General features: G+C 44.2%; 1 protein-coding gene across 2 annotated transcripts in view; it reads left to right on the forward strand.

Annotated features, from left to right (window-relative positions):
• Positions 1-15,363: 15,363 nt before the first annotated feature.
• LOC115097968 (forkhead box protein A2-A-like) overlaps positions 15,364-15,682 on the forward strand; it is a 51,741-nt gene continuing 51,422 nt past the window's right edge. For both annotated transcript variants that reach the window (XM_029614186.1, XM_029614187.1), the window contains exon 1: positions 15,364-15,438. The gene's annotated coding sequence lies outside the window, so the exon portion shown is untranslated. The remainder of the gene's footprint in view (positions 15,439-15,682) is intronic.

Raw genomic sequence — 15,682 nt, forward strand, 5'->3', positions numbered from 1 at the left:
TCCCTCCCCCATCTTTCTCTATTAGTGTTCCCTATTTTTTTTACTATGCATTGAATATGTTGGCTGCCCTGTTTAACAGGCCATACCCAGTGTTATTTTTGCATTGCTTGATAAAAATAAGAAAACTGCAAGTTTATATTATACTTCAAAAAGAAAAGAGCAAAAATTGATTTCCACAGCTCTGAATATGAATGATGGGTTTAAATTAAGTTTGACCCTTCTTTCTTCTTTTTTGTGAAAAAAACATTATCACTGTGTTTTGAAAAAACTTTTCTTATGTTATCGACCGCAAATGATTAAAAGACCAGCCGGCCTCCGTTTGAAAACCAGGTAGGCACGTCATCAGGCTTGATGATGCGGCAATAAGAATAGACAACAGATATTCATAAAAATATTGTTTTTGGACGAGTTTTGGTGTGAGTGGCTTTTGAATGCTAAAGATTGTTGTTTTTGGTTTTCCTTATTGGAAGACGTTATATTATACGTCACCACTGTACTTTTTCCATTTAATGTTCTGGTTGGATTTACTGTCTACTTACCAAGAGAGTTGTGGATGGAGCTGAATTATTTGTCCTTTCGAAAGAAGGTAAAACAGTGGCTCTTCTCATAATAGAATAATCTGCAATGTGTTTTATTGATTTTCTTTTTATATTATTCTGTAATGTTTTTTATGATTTATATTTAAGGAATTGTTTTACTTTCTGATTTGTTGTTTGAATTATGGTCTGATGAATATGTTGTACACTGCACCGATCAGGGTTCACCTGCATGTGCGGTTAATAAGAATGAATAAATAAATATTTACACAATACTAGTAAAAGGGTTAATTACTGTTTTATTCTGGTGTGATGATTTTATCTAGTCTGTGGTGCCACAAGTGAGAGGCTGTTTGGGAAGGGCACATAATTGTGGTTATCATGGTGATCGGGACCCTGTCTCATCCCTCACTCAGGCTACGAATCTGAAGATAAATCATATTAGCAAATATAATTTCTCATTTGGTACTCCTCACTTCAAACACAGGGATAATTCATAGTCCAGACAAGGGGGGCCCATATTGATAAAAGTCCAGTCTTGTCAACTAAGGAATATTGGTCATTCTCAGAATTTTTGAGCAAGGTAAAAATTGGCTGGATATGTGGTTACGTTAGAATAAGACAAAAAAATCTAACTTAAGCAATGCAAACAGTAAAACACATTAGAGTAAATTACAACAAAGAAATTGAAATAATGGGAAGAAAGTTATGGAAAAGAATTGCAAAGTTTTGAAAATGCTTTTGTTTTTCTATTCCAATTATGTATATCTGATTTTGTCAGATTTATTTAGTAATCTTGTATTCTGCCTCACCATAGAACAGGTACAGCATAGGCAGCTGCAGTGCAAGCTTCACACACCCACAGTGCACCACCGCACAAGAGATACAGAATGGGGACACACACATACACACACTTATAGCTTGTGCGGCAGCAGTGCAGGCTTCTCCATCACGTCTTGCTGCTGGTATAATAAAGGGACTGCTGCTCTCTAGTGGCTATCTGGTTAAGAAATAAAGAGATGGATGGAGAGGAGAGGTGGAAGGAATATGTGCATGATGATGGGAGCATGCAGATGGGGAACCCAGGGCAACACAATGCTTTCATCTTCTTGTTCTTTCCTATCCCCTGTCTAAGAGCAGCAGCTGGGGCGGGGAGAAGGAAAAAGGTTTAAGATTTCAGCCCAAGAACTGAAGGCCTGATGTAATAAGACCTGAGTAAAAAATGTGTGCTTTACACATATGCTAAAAAAAAGATTTAATTCCCAGTGCAGTAAGCTAATGGTATGCTAATACATCAGGAGCTGGAAAAAAAAAAGCTCACTAACCAATTTCTGGTAACGGAAGCAGCCGGAACAGACGTGGGTAGCGTGAGCTCCTTGGGCACCTCTTGGATCAGTGCATTTAGCCATATATAATACCTCCTGCAAGTGCTGAATTTCTTGTCACTGACGGACTCTTTTATAATAAAAAAAACAGCGGATATGAGCATAAAACCTGCTTGAGTAACTCGTGAGATGGAACAACTGCTTGATTCCAAAATGGTGGCAGAATCCCTTAGAGCTGAAGCGGAGAAAGTCATGGCGATAGTCTCTGACAAAACGATTCACTCTATCTCTATGGGGTTATCGGCAGCACTGGAAGATTGACTATCAAAAATACAATTCACTATTGATGAAATAAAAGAAGGCTTTATTTATTTATACAAAATTAGAGTCTGCCGATTCACAAATCTCGCAGGTAATAAAGGTACATACAAAATGAAAACAGAGACCAAAACAGCACATATACATAATGCAAAATACAAAATCCAATAAAACAAACAGAAAAAAACTGCTAGCCACAACAGTCTGCTGAACTGCCATTAGTGGCATGAATCAGAGAAAACCATAAAAACAAATTAGTTTTAAGAAGCTTTCCAAATCAGAGCAGGTCATTTTTAGCCCTCAGCTCATCAGGCAATGAATTTCAGAAGGAAGGGCCTGCAATCCTAAACATTTGTTCTCTAGTAGAAGATAAACAGGCATTTTTTTTTTTACCGTCGGTACATCCAATAAATGTTGGGAAGAAGAACAGAGAGCATGGGAGGGAGACAAGAAGGAACCTGTTTCTGAAAGGCTTTAAAGACCATTGTGAGTACCTTAAATCTGATACTCCATTCTACTGGAAGCCAATGTAGAGACAGAAAGATGGGGGTGACATGTGCCTGTAAGGAGGAGCCCGAAATGAGCCTTGCTGCAGAATTCTGAATTAGTTGCAGGCTTTTAGGTGTGAGTGCGGGAGGCCAAGAACGAATTTCTATAATCCAAAGCAGAAAGAATAGAAGCTTGAAGGACTAACCGGAAATCTGAATTACTGAGAGACGGTTTGAGAGACCATAGTGTACACAACTTAAAATAGGAAGACTGTACTAACAAGTTGATCTGTGGACGCACAGACAAAGAAGAATTCAGCAGGATACCTAGATCTCGTGCTTTATCTTTAGTAGGGATTGAGACACAAGCATTGGTCTGACTAAAGTGGAGCAGAGAGTTTTCGTGGAAGAGGACCACGCGGTGAGAGTCGACATGCGGATTCTGGTCTTGCAAAACGAGAATGCGACCCTGATCTCCAAGATCAGGAGAATAGAAATCGTTGAAATAATCTAAGCATTATCAGAATCCCGAAGCTTTGAAACATAGGGAGCTTCCTTCCTTTTTTGAAAAATGGCTTCCAGAGGCAACTGGGCTGGTCACCACAGTCAGTCCTATAATCTGTGAGTAGGCTCATCATGTAGGGCTGCTCAAAGATAACAACCAGCGGCCGAGACCTGTTGTAGCCTGTATTTTAAACTAGGCTGACAAAACTAAGCTTCTGAATGCATATAGAGCCAAAGGAGTGGTGGAATCTGATGGTGCTCGAAAAATGCTTTTTATTGATTTCATGACGCGAGTGGCAGCCCAACAGAAATAATTTTCACCCACGTGTTTGAAGTTACACCGGAGAAGGATTGAGAGTCCAATACAGAGCCAAGACAGTTTTTACTTATTAAGGAGCAGATTCAAGAATTCATGCACCGTCTACAGTAAATACTGTAAGAATATGAGGTGGTATGAATAGCAAAATCTACTGTGATGGATAGTGGCCTAAGTCTGATTCTGGATCAACTTACCTTTAAGGTTGATTTTTGAACTTTAGAAGCACAAACATCAAGCATACAGGAGTTATAACCTGGGGAAGCTTAGTGACTGCATCAAAAGAATAATTTTAACACATTCCTTGGCAAACAGTGAAGATCCTGGTTAGGCCAGTATTGGCTTTTTGATAATACTACGTGGTAAACCTATGCAATATTTTACTTTGCCTTCTGTAATGAGTGTTTCAGCAGCTGCTGACAACTAGGTGGCATTTCCTATAATACAGTACTTATCTGACTATAAAAGATGCAGATAAATCTATGGACAAAGTTGCTAAAATCAGAGACAGTAATCATTCAAGGTTGAAATGCAAGGAAGCAGAATGTTCAGTGTTCTATTCACAGCAAAGAGGAAACATAATACATTTCTGACTGGGATCAACAGCTGTAGTGATGGAAAACTTTGAGACTGCAGACAACGGTGACTTCAAAAGGGCAGGTCGTTGGAAGTTTAACAGATGCATGATTTTTTTTTTTGCCTATATACTTACTGTATGTGTTTTTGATTACAGGTTATGATGCATGCCTACATAATTGCTATTATAGGCACATTTGAATTGCTGATTTATAGCTACCTTACTTAATCTAATGAGACACTTAATCTAATTTATAGCTACCTTACTTAATCTAATGAGACACTGGGAGTTATGTAGACTGGTGGGCTGATTTCAAGGGGGGCCCACGGTGGGCTCCTCTTTCAGATATAGAAGTAGTGTAGGGAATGAGTGTGGCTGGAGTGTAGAAGTCCGTTGGAGCAAGGCAAGCTGGGAGTAATATATTGTTGATAGGATAGGATGGTGTGTGTGTAGATGAAGGAGGGGTAGAGGGAGGAGGTATGGAAAGGGGGAGGGAAGGACCAGGTTTTTTTTAGTAACTGAGCATGGGTCAGAAAGGTGTGTTATGCCAAGCTGGAGAGGGAAAAGGAACTATTTCAAACAACTAGATTGGAATACGGAAGACATTGATGCTGTAGGTTCATGGCATCTAGGCTGTAGGGTGCAGAGCATCTCATATAAAGGACTATTATCAATCCCGAAGGAGGTTTGGTGATCAGACATCTTTGTATTCCCTAGATGGGGAAGAGAACAAAATTGCTTACAATGCTAAAGAAAGATAAAGTTCATATAGTCTGTCTACAAGAGACACATTTGTCTGATGAGGAACATTTGAAATTAAAGAAAGACTGGGTGGGTACCTGCAGTTTTATATCATATTCTCAAAAACAAAGGGAAGTGCTACTCTTATTCATAAGGATCTGCTGTTGTACTTATGGACCCTTGGACTGAGGTGGAGACTGTCAACCTGTGGGGAAGAACCCTGAAGGTTCTAAGGTTTGGCAGGTGGAGTCGGACGAGGCAGAGGTCCAACTGGAACTTCACCTTTGCCAGTCCACATTCCCTTCGGGTTGAGCCTTTGGGTGCTGGAGCCAGCAGGTCTTAGGTTGGGGCATTTACTGATGGTTGGAAGGTCCATTGAGGTCGCTAGGCCAGAGTAGAAGTAATACAGGCAAATCTGGAAGCAGACTGGGGTCAGTGGCAGGAATGTTCAGGAGGCAGGCAATGATCAGTACCAGCTATCCACCCGAAGGGAAAGGCTTGGCAGATAGGCACGGCAGGAAGGCAAGGAGCAGAACAGGCAGGCAGACTAGGAGACATAGAAAACTAAAGATTGCAGGACTGAAGAACTGAGCAAAGGAATTAGAGATGAAGACAAGGAACTAGAACTGAAAATGAAGATGAGGAACTGGAACTGCAAATGAAGAATGCAGAGCAACTCACACTACTAATCAGTATGGAACCTGTTGATGAGGCAAGGAGAAGATGCACCAGAGGGCCTTTTATAGGCCTAACATTATGAGGTCATCAAGGGGTCCCGGCAGCCTTTTCCTGCCACAGGTCCCTTAAAGAAGGAGAAGTTGGGTGCATGCACGCTTTAGAGGAGCCTGGTGTGAATGTTGGTGGCATTCCACCACAAAGATCATCAGTGATATCCTGCTGCACTGGAGGGTAGAGCAACTTGGCAATGATGGGGGAATGACATGTGCGGGCCAGCCCAAGGGGTAAGTATGCAGTTCATGGGGGAAGCCCACAGACTGCCAAATGTGACAGTACCCCTCCTCTTAAACCCCCTCTCTGAGGCTCAGGGTTTCCTGGGGAAACATTGATGGAACTCCTTCAAAAGATTACGGTCCAATATGTTGGAGACTGGCTCCCAGGAGTTCTCTTCTGGACCGTAATTCTTCCATGATTGAAGATATCAACCTTTTTACCCCTACGACATAAGTCCAAGACTTCCTCAACCTCATATTTTGCGTTTCCATTGGTAGTTACATCCAGCGGTTCAGATGGTGCCCTAGAGGGCCATGAGAGCACTAGTGGTTTGAGTAGTGATACGTGGAATGTGTTGGGTATTCTTAGTGTAGCTAGCAGCTTTAGATGAAGGTGAAGGGCCCTAGTTACCGAAGCACCGGAAACAGTCCAATGTAGCGCGGGTCCAGGTGCATGGAGGGAACCCGCAGGTGAAGATGCCATTTGCTCAGCCTCACTTTCTCCCCAACCTGAAATTGAGGGGCTGGTTTTCTCTGGGCATCCGCTGTTCTTTTTGCCCTGTCAGTAGCTTTCTGAACTAGATTGGTCTGAGCCCAAACTTCTTGTAATTCCTGGGCAGTCAGTTGGGCCGCTGATGAGGGCACTGTCATAGGTAGTGGTAGAGGAGGCAACGGTTTTTTCTCATAGACCAGTTGAAAGGGAGAGGAGCCTGTGGCTGCTTTAACATGGGTATTGTGAGCAAACTCTGTTCAGGGTAAAAGAGTGGCCCAATTGTCCTGTCACTGGTTGCCGTATGAATGGAGGAATCCGGTTGGTCTGCTTCTCTTGCCCATTCCCTTGGGGATGGCAGGTGATAATGAAATCCAGTGTAATGCCAAACTTCCTACAGAGGCAGCGCCAGTATTTGTGGTAAATTATACTCCTCGGCCCGATGTGCAGGGTTTTCAGGATTTCTTAGCTTACTTCCATTTATCTCCAAACTCTTGTTACCATTCCATCCCTGTTGTAATGTACCAAGGCAGGTATAGGGACCTTTGTGGTTTGAGGCACCCTCGGGGTCCTAGGTGGCCATCTTGTTTGATCCCATTGAAATCTTTCCAAGGTAATACTGCTTCTTTTGCTCCTGCACCTATTTTAAGTCTGCATTTGATTAATGCACAGGCAGTTAAAAAGAAGGTTCATATTATTTTCAATCTGATTCAGGAGAATCTGCCTGATTTCTTTTGCATTACAGAATCATGGATTCTTCCTTCAAATGCCATGATACTTAATCAAATCTCTCCACCTGGATATGTAGCAATCTCTCAACCCAGAAAACAAGGTTGGGGAGGGGGGTCTCCTAATCATCCATAAGGAGAAATACAGGATGGCCTCCGAGGACCTAGGCGGTGAATCCCCTTGTGAATCTCTGGTACTATTTTCTAATGTATTTAGTATATGTCTTGTGCTCTTCTGACCTCCCACTTTGTTAACACATAAACCTTTGCCATTTTTTGAACAGTTGGTTTCCTCTAAAGCTAATCTGAATAATATGATCATTCTGGGAGACTTTAATCTTCAGGTGTCTGGCAACCCTATTTTGCCTCAATGTTTCATACTCTTTGACAGTCTCTCCTCACTTGAATGGGAACAGCTGATTTCTTCTGCCACTCACAAACTTGGAAATACTTTAGATCTTGTCTTTGTTAATAAATCTTGAAAGACAATCGCTTGAGTTCTTTAGCTATTACTGCTGTTCCATGGTCTGATAATGCCTCAAAGTACCTGTTTCCTCTGCTTTAACCACTTCTGAGAGTAATCATGGTGAAATCATCTTCAATAAAGGGTATATTGATACTCAGAAACTTTCTGATTTAGTGAGTGCTAATCTCTGCTCATTTGCTCCCAACGATATTGAAGAGGGAGTCTCTGATTGGAATTCCACCATAATTAATTCTATTGACAGTGTTGCTCCATTGTTGCCTAAACATAGATCCACAACAAAACATTCCCCATGGTTGTCTCCTGCCATCAGATCCCATAAACATTAATTACGCCGTAGTGCGGAAACTCCGCACTAGTGATTCCTCTTCTCTCTATCGCTCTTTATTAAGCTCCTTTCATTCCCTGATTCATGAGGTGAAGCACTATTACTAGTCTATGCACATCCATCAAATTGGATACAATCTAAAGGAACTTTTTAAAATTGCGAAACATCTTACTAATACTCCCTCATACTCCTCCTCGGGCACTTCCCCCCAACTGTCTAGTGGTTTTCAATGCAATGACTTTTTGGCCTATTTTAAGGGCAAAGTTGCCAAACTCTGATTGTTCATCTATCATGCCGAATTGGCTCTCTCCTCTAGAAGAAGATGTAGACCATTCCTGGTGTGCATAGGAAGCCACCTCACTGGTAGAAATTAAACAGTTAATCTCTAAATTGAATCCCTCATGCTGCGCTCTAAGGGCCTTATTTTCCAATATCGCATTGGTATCGCATTAGGGGGCGTTACCAATGCAAATGAGGCTTCTTTCGTGCAGTGGGGAAACATCGCGTGCGGCGATGTTTTCGCCATTCGCGAAAACATTAGCGCCGCACGCGATGTTTTCCCACTGCACGATGATTCTTTCAGTCTTTTATCGCGGTGCATGATATTTGCCGGTTTCTTTTATTGCGGTGCACGATATTTGCCAGTTGCCACAATAGTCCCAGAGAGAGAGAGAGAGAGAGAGAGAGAGAGAGAGAGAGAGAGAGAGAGAGAGAGAGAGAGAGAGAGAGGAGAGAGAGGAGAGAGAGAGGAGAGAGAGACGAGAGAGAGAACTACTATAGTGCATATGCCTTACCATAGGTATTTCACTCCCCATGGGAGGGCTACCTACAACTCGGGGTGGGGATTAGGTATGAGCGTCGGGGGTTGGGGGCCACTTTTCGCATTCCACATGAGGACTTACGGGACAGAACAGTGGTCTCTAGTGCAGATTTGCTGGCCGTCGGAGTGAGGACGCTCACTCCAAGAAGTGGTTTGGGCAACGTTCTCTCTACCTAGCTTGATGGACACTCTACCTGGGCAACAACATGCTAGGTGGAGAGAATGTTGGCCAAATCTCCGCTGTCTGGAAGTATCGTGGATGGCAATACGCAGTCCATAACGCGAGGTTGGAGTTGTAGTTATTAGCCGCGATAGCAGCCGCACTAACACTGCGGCTGTTTCGCCGCACACGATACACAGGTTCCCGCTTTACATATACTCCGCCCCCTGAATACCAAATGACTAATTCGCGTTAACAGCTGTTAACGCGATTTGCGAATTTATCGCACGCGGTAAAGTGCTTGGGAATGAGGCCCTAAATCTCTGTAATATATCTATTTTGAAGGGAATCAAAGGCGCAGTAGTACCTTCTCTAAACATATTAGTCAACTTATCATTAACTGAAGGTATATTTCCCAAATCACTGAAAAAAGCTTCAGTGAAACCTCTCTTGAAAAAACCTAGCCTCTACCCGTCTGATCTTAACAACTACAGACCCATCTCTTCACTTTCTTTCTAGGCTAAATTGATAGAGAGCATTGTTCTTGTCAATTGACTGACTACATCGAGATGAAGCAAGCCCTGGATCCACATCAGTATAGATTCAGGAAATCTCTTAGTGCCAAACTATTAATATTGTCTTTTTTGGACACTCTTAGGAGGGGCTTGGATTCTGGCAATAGCTACATCCTAGTCTCCTTAGACATTATGGCCACTTTTGACACAGTAGAGTAGACCATTCTATTCTCTTATATAGATTGTGTGAATGCGGTATTTCTAGCCCAGTTTTGCATTGGTTCAGCTCCTTCCTTTCACAACAGTGCCAATATGTCGAGTACAAGAACAAATACTCACAATGGTCTCAAATTTTGACCAGCCTGCCACAGGGTTTCGCTCTGTCAGCCATGCTTTTTAATCTTTATTTGGCCCCTTTGTGTAAGGTTCTGTCTGACCTTTGTGATGGGAACAAACTTTATGCTGATGACGTCCATTTTTTTTTTATATGGGTTCGAACATCTTGGGCAGATACAGTGAAGCTTATTAATTTGTCTCTGTCCACTATTAGCAAGTGGCTATTTTTCAATAAATTATCATTGAATCTAACCAAAACTCAGTGAGTGTTGATTCAGTGTTCCTCTTCCAAGATCCTTCAAACAACAATTATACTTGAGAACACCACCTTTTCTCTTAACTGTTACACCATGGTGCAGTGCCTTATTGTACATGTACTGTCCTACACGCCAATTGCACTCCTCTCAAAGGGGCCTTTTGGCCATACTTTCGCTGCATCATGCAGGATTATGCAGTACCAGAGACTGTGCTTTTTCTATTGCGGCCCCAATCCTCTGGAATTCTTTTCCTGAGGCTCTATATCTGGCTGACGGACTGAAAATGTTCAAAACTTTGCAGAGGACACAGCTGTTTAAACAGGCATATTATTAGCCTATGGGACTTTGTCTTAAGCATTTCCTTTTTGTGATATTCTTGATGGCTATGGTTTTGTTTTATATGTTGTGTATGTGAAACTCATATTTTATGTTTGTTTTACTTGTACATCACCTAGTCTTTTTAGGCGATTTATAAATTTGAATAAAAATAAGGATAAAGACAATATGTGCTTTGGCAAGCCATGCAGACGAAAGACATGAAGAGTAAACAGGTGTGCCAATTCTGGTGCCGATGGAAGGCCTGGTAGTGGGATAAAAATGTGCCATCTTAGAGAAATGATCAGTGATCACCCAGATCACTGTGGTGCCATCTGAGAGGGGAAGGTCCACAATGAAATCTGTGGACAGGTGGGTCCAGGGTTCCCCGAGGGCTGGCAACTGCTGAAACATTCCCCAAGGTTGGCCATGCAGCATTTTTTGCTGTGCACAGGTCGGGCATAAATCAATGTAGGCTTTGACATATTGCTTCATTTGAGGCCACCAGTAGTATCGCTGAAGCATATAAGATCGGTCATAAAATCGACTTCTAAACGGCCTTGTCCAGCAGGTACAGGTAGCCATTCCACCATTAGTTGATTACTGCAATTCCATTTATATTGGTTTACCTGTTGTCCTTGTAAATTCACTTTAGTCATTGTTAAATTCTGCAGCTCGTCTTATCTCAGGTCTCAAACGCAGGGAACACTTTATACCAGTTTTAGTTGGACTTCACTGGTTACCAATCACCGAGTGTATTCAGTACAAAATGGCGACCATTGTTTTCAAACTTATTTTGTCCTTAATGACACCATGATGCAATGCTCTATTGCGTGTATACTGTCTGATGTGTCAGTTGAGATCATCCCAGAGAGGATTGCTGGATGTTCCTTCTCTGCAACAGGCCAGGCTTGGCAGTAATAGAGACATGCTTTCTCTGTTGCAATACCTATGTTTTGGAATTCCTTGCCAGAAGCTTTACATCTAGTTAATAGCAAGAAGGCCTTTAAGACACTATTGAAAACTTGGCTATTTAAATAGGCATACTATTATTCTCTTTGTGACATTGAGTATTTGCGTGTGCAAACAGCATAGATGAACTTTTTATTTTATTCAATGTTTTTATGTTTTGTGAATCATATGCTTTTATGAGTGTTTTACTTGTACATCACCTAGAATATTTGAATAGGCGATTTATAAATTTGTAATAATGATAAAGATAAAGGGTTCAAGTCCACTCCACCCAGGGTGACCTGCGACATAGGAGTCACTGGCCCATCTCAACAATTTTCCATGCAGTTGGGAAGGTACAACCATCTTCCCTGGAGGGACAGTCATGGAAGAAGCCAGAAGTATTTTGGCAGGGTCAATGATATGCCTGGGAGGTTTTGGGATGTCTTCAGTCTGGAAGGAGCACAAGAGGGTGCCTGCCCATTGGTTCCTGAACATGGGGTGGTACCGCAATTAGAAGTCGAAGTGGGCGAAGAAAAAGGACCAGTGAGCCTACCTTGCATTTATTTGCTGGGCTTGGTGAAAATATTAGCGGTTTTATGATCTGTATACTTTGTGATACGGTGTTGAGCTCCTTTGAGCAGATGGTGCCACACCTCAAGAGCCAATTTAATAGCCAAGAGCTCTCAATGCTGTAGTTGTGCCTCCTCAGGTGAGAACTTCTTTGAAAAGAAAGAGCAGTAATGAAATACTCCTTTGGGAGAATGTTGGCTTAAAACTGCTCCTATGCCTAGTGTTGAGGCATCAACTTCCAGGATGAAAGGCTGTGTGGGATCTGGGTGGCACAGACAGGGACCTTCTAAAAAGGCATTCTTCAGTTTTTGGACTGCCTCTGTGGCTTTGGTGGGGGGGGGGGGCAGTCTTTGGTATGGGCACCCCTACCAGTAAGAATAGTGAGACGGGCTGCCACAGAGCAATAGTTTGGGATAAACTGATGAAAATAGTGGGCAAATCCCAGGAATCTCTGCAGTGCTTGGAGGCCCATTTGGCGAGGCCAGTCCCTAATAGCCTTCACTTTGTTGGGGTCAATGTGGAAGCCATCATGTGAGACGATGTACTCCAGGAAGGGGAGTTCTTCACACTCAAAAAGGCATTTTTTTCCAGCTTAGAGAAAAAATAGTTCTCTCGCAGGTGTTGCAAGACTGTGCACATCTGGGCGGTGGGTGCTGAGGTCTTGAGAGAAAATCGGGCGGTGGGTGCTGAGGTCTTGAGAGAAGATCAATATGTCTTCTAGGTGCACAACCACACAAGTATAAAGTAAGTCGTGGAAAATTTCATTGACCATCTTTTGGAAGACTGCTAGTGCAGGTTGGGGAAGCTCGAGACGGAGGCGAAAGGGGCCATTGGAACCGGGGTGCCAAAGTAATGCTTCTATGTAGAAGGCAAAACTCCCATGCCCGCTGCTGGAGTTGGCAGTCAATTTTCCCAGTTAATTCAATGAGCCCTTCCAACGAGGATGGAAGGTCCCGAGCAGTGAGCTCATCCTTGATTTTGGAGAAAACACCCTCAAAGAATATAGTGATGAGACAGTCCTCACGCCAGTTGAGTTCTGTTGCCAAGGGTCTAAATTCAATGGCGCATTTGGCCAGGGTTCTTGAGCCTTGGCGGAGATGGAGTAGGTCTGAACACACTATGGCCATTTGGCCAGGTTCCTCAAAAGTAATTTCATGCATATTTCTACATGCACTGCCAAAAATAGTGTTCTGGGGGAGGGCAGAGTTGAGGCAGGTGCATGAGTGTTATGGTTTCGAGGTGTTTGAATGGATTCTTGGGTACTGTGGCAGATGACCACGCACACAGGGAGGAGCCCCGCGGGGAGCCACAGTACTGGGCCAGACTTATGTCGCACAAACACAGAGTTTTGTCTTTTATTATACAGCTGATGTATACCACCAGAGGTGGCAGTAGTGAGGTGATCCAGAGATAGCAGTCCAGGGACCCTCAGCAGAGGGGACCCGTCTCACCAAGATGGTATAGGGATATCCAGGTATAGGTTTCCCAGCACGGCAGAACTGTGGATGAGACAGACTGAGAAATTGATTACTCACTAGATGGTAGCTGTAAGGTTGATGGTAACAGGCACCGATGCAGGGAGAATAGGCCCTCGAGGAGCGATTACCTGATCCCAGTAGGCACCTGAAAGAAAGCAAAGGGCCCCCGAGGAGCGGGTACCCAGGTTAGAGAATACCCCAAAGGGCAGAGAGAGCTTCCAGCGGCAGCACGGAAGCGGAAGAGTAGCTTAGACTGGACGAGTCCAATCAATTCGATCTGTATCACGATCCTTGCTAACTCAACGAGCTAGCAAACAAGCGTAGGCTAAATACCCGGATGGCGTGACGCCACTCGAGGGGGACACCCCTGAGGTTCCCGCCATGATGTGGATAAAGACGTGAGTGGCGTGCGCACGCGCACCCTAGGAGGCCCTCAGGAGAAACATGGCTTGAGGCTTTGCCATAGTCGTTCCGGGGACGCCGGAGAATGCGGCTAGGAGATGCGGCGGTAGCCATCTTCCCAAGGCTAGCGGGGAGAGCAGAGAAAAAGGTGAGGTACAAGGGTCGAAGCCGTCTGAGACCGGATGCAACAATGAGTCATGTATATGCTTTCAATTTCCAAAAGTATGCACATACATATACATACACAAAGTCACAACTGTTCCGGAGCAGATGTGACAAAAAAGTGAATTTTAAAAGCCTGATGCACGCATTAATTAGGGGACGTGCAAATACTTCAGACTCATGTGTGCCAAGGAGCTTTTAAAAGCCTCCCGGATATGTGCATAAATGCCGCAGTGCGCACATCTCGGACGTTTTAAAAGGGGGCAGGACATGGGCGTGGTCCGGGCCGGGCATGGGTGTTTCATGGTGTGAAGCTGAGATGTGCGCAAAAAATACTTACGAGGCTCTGGCGCACACTGATGCCTTCTGCCACCTAACTTTAATTCTGCTATAGATGTGTAAGTTATAAAATAAAGATAAATAGGCAGATTGGCAGGGATTTTAGGGTTGGGGATGACTGGGGGAGTGAAGGCTATTAAACTAGGTGGGGATTTGAAAGACCCTTCTCTTAACTGGGTGAACTGGGGACTAACTGGTAAAACGAAATGGCGTCAGCGCGGTAGAAGCGGCATCTGCGCATGCTCGGGAGCAGCCACTTAAAATCTGGCCCACGTACGCGCGGCCAGGCTATTTTATATCGTGGGCGCATCTGCGCACGCGAGTTATAAAACAGCCGCGTCCCTAGGCGCGGACCAACGAATGTGTGCGAATTAGCGCCCGTATGCCGGTTTGACGGTTACCGTCTGTGTGTATAGGTTGACACTGGCTCTGCACGCACCGCCAAATTTTCAAAGCAGACTTAGGCTTTAAAAATGTGGGCTAAAGTCTATGGGTGAAAAGTACTCAGGCATTAGTTAGCCTGTGCAGGCTGTTTGACCATTTATGCTCCCCCAAGACTTAGAACAAGAAACACCCTGCCCCCACCTTCCCTAGCTAATGGCTGAGGGTAGCAGCCTCTGATTACAGATGATGGAGAGAGACTGGAGTCTGGGGGATGGAGGGGGTGGGGGATGTGTATACCCCAGCCCGGGTGAGGAGGGGTTGGGGAGAGTGCTCTGCTCCAGGATCCTGTAATACTGGTCAGGTTGAACCACCTGGGCTTGCAAAACCCCTTGTTTACTCTCTCCTCTTCTTCCCAGGAGACTGGTGGGGGCAGGGGGTGGGGGAGGGCCCTCCTGCCCCACTGAACAGAGCTGTAACCGGACAATCCCGGTGCAGTAACAGGCTCTCAGTGTGGCGGCTGATGTCACTAACGTCACAGGCTCCCTTCCCCAGCCCCCCTCACCCCACCAGGGTCACAAGGTTCTAAAGAGGACCATGCAGCTCTCCTTCCCCTTCCTCTGAGAATCCCCCAGTTCCTCCGTTGTGTATTCTTTGCCCCTCCCCCCCTCCCCCAACATCTTGATCTACATTAGAGATGGGACTATGGAAGAGGAAATCCTGCTCACAGCAAAGCTTCCCTAATTCCTTCCTGGATTAATCTGAAGGGGAATCCACATACAGGGTATGAACAGGTGCCCTCTGCCCTGCCCCTCCCCCCTTTGTGATTCGGTAGTTTTATAAATACAATAAAGAAATAAGAGACACCTGCAGATCTTCCGGAGCAAACGTTGGGGTCAGGACATGGGGCTCTGCAATTCAGAGTCATGAGGGGGGCGACTCCTGGAGATTCAGGAATTATAAGGTGAGCAGGAGGGTTAAGAGAGCCTTCTCGGGCAGAGTAAGGAATACTTTTTTTTTTTTTGGCTTCCTGGGGAATGCACTCTGGGAAGGGGGGAGTCATTTTTTTTTTTAATTTTCTGTATGGCAAATGAGGCTGACAGGATGCCGCTGTGGCAGGACCTGGCTTTAAAATACTTCCTTAGGTAAAAGACAGAAGAGAGAATCAGTGAGGCTCCAAATGAGAGAGGAAGACAAAGCCTTAATGA

The sequence above is a fragment of the Rhinatrema bivittatum genome, chromosome 8 (genome assembly GCF_901001135.1).
Source record: "Rhinatrema bivittatum chromosome 8, aRhiBiv1.1, whole genome shotgun sequence".
Taxonomy (NCBI): domain Eukaryota; kingdom Metazoa; phylum Chordata; class Amphibia; order Gymnophiona; family Rhinatrematidae; genus Rhinatrema; species Rhinatrema bivittatum.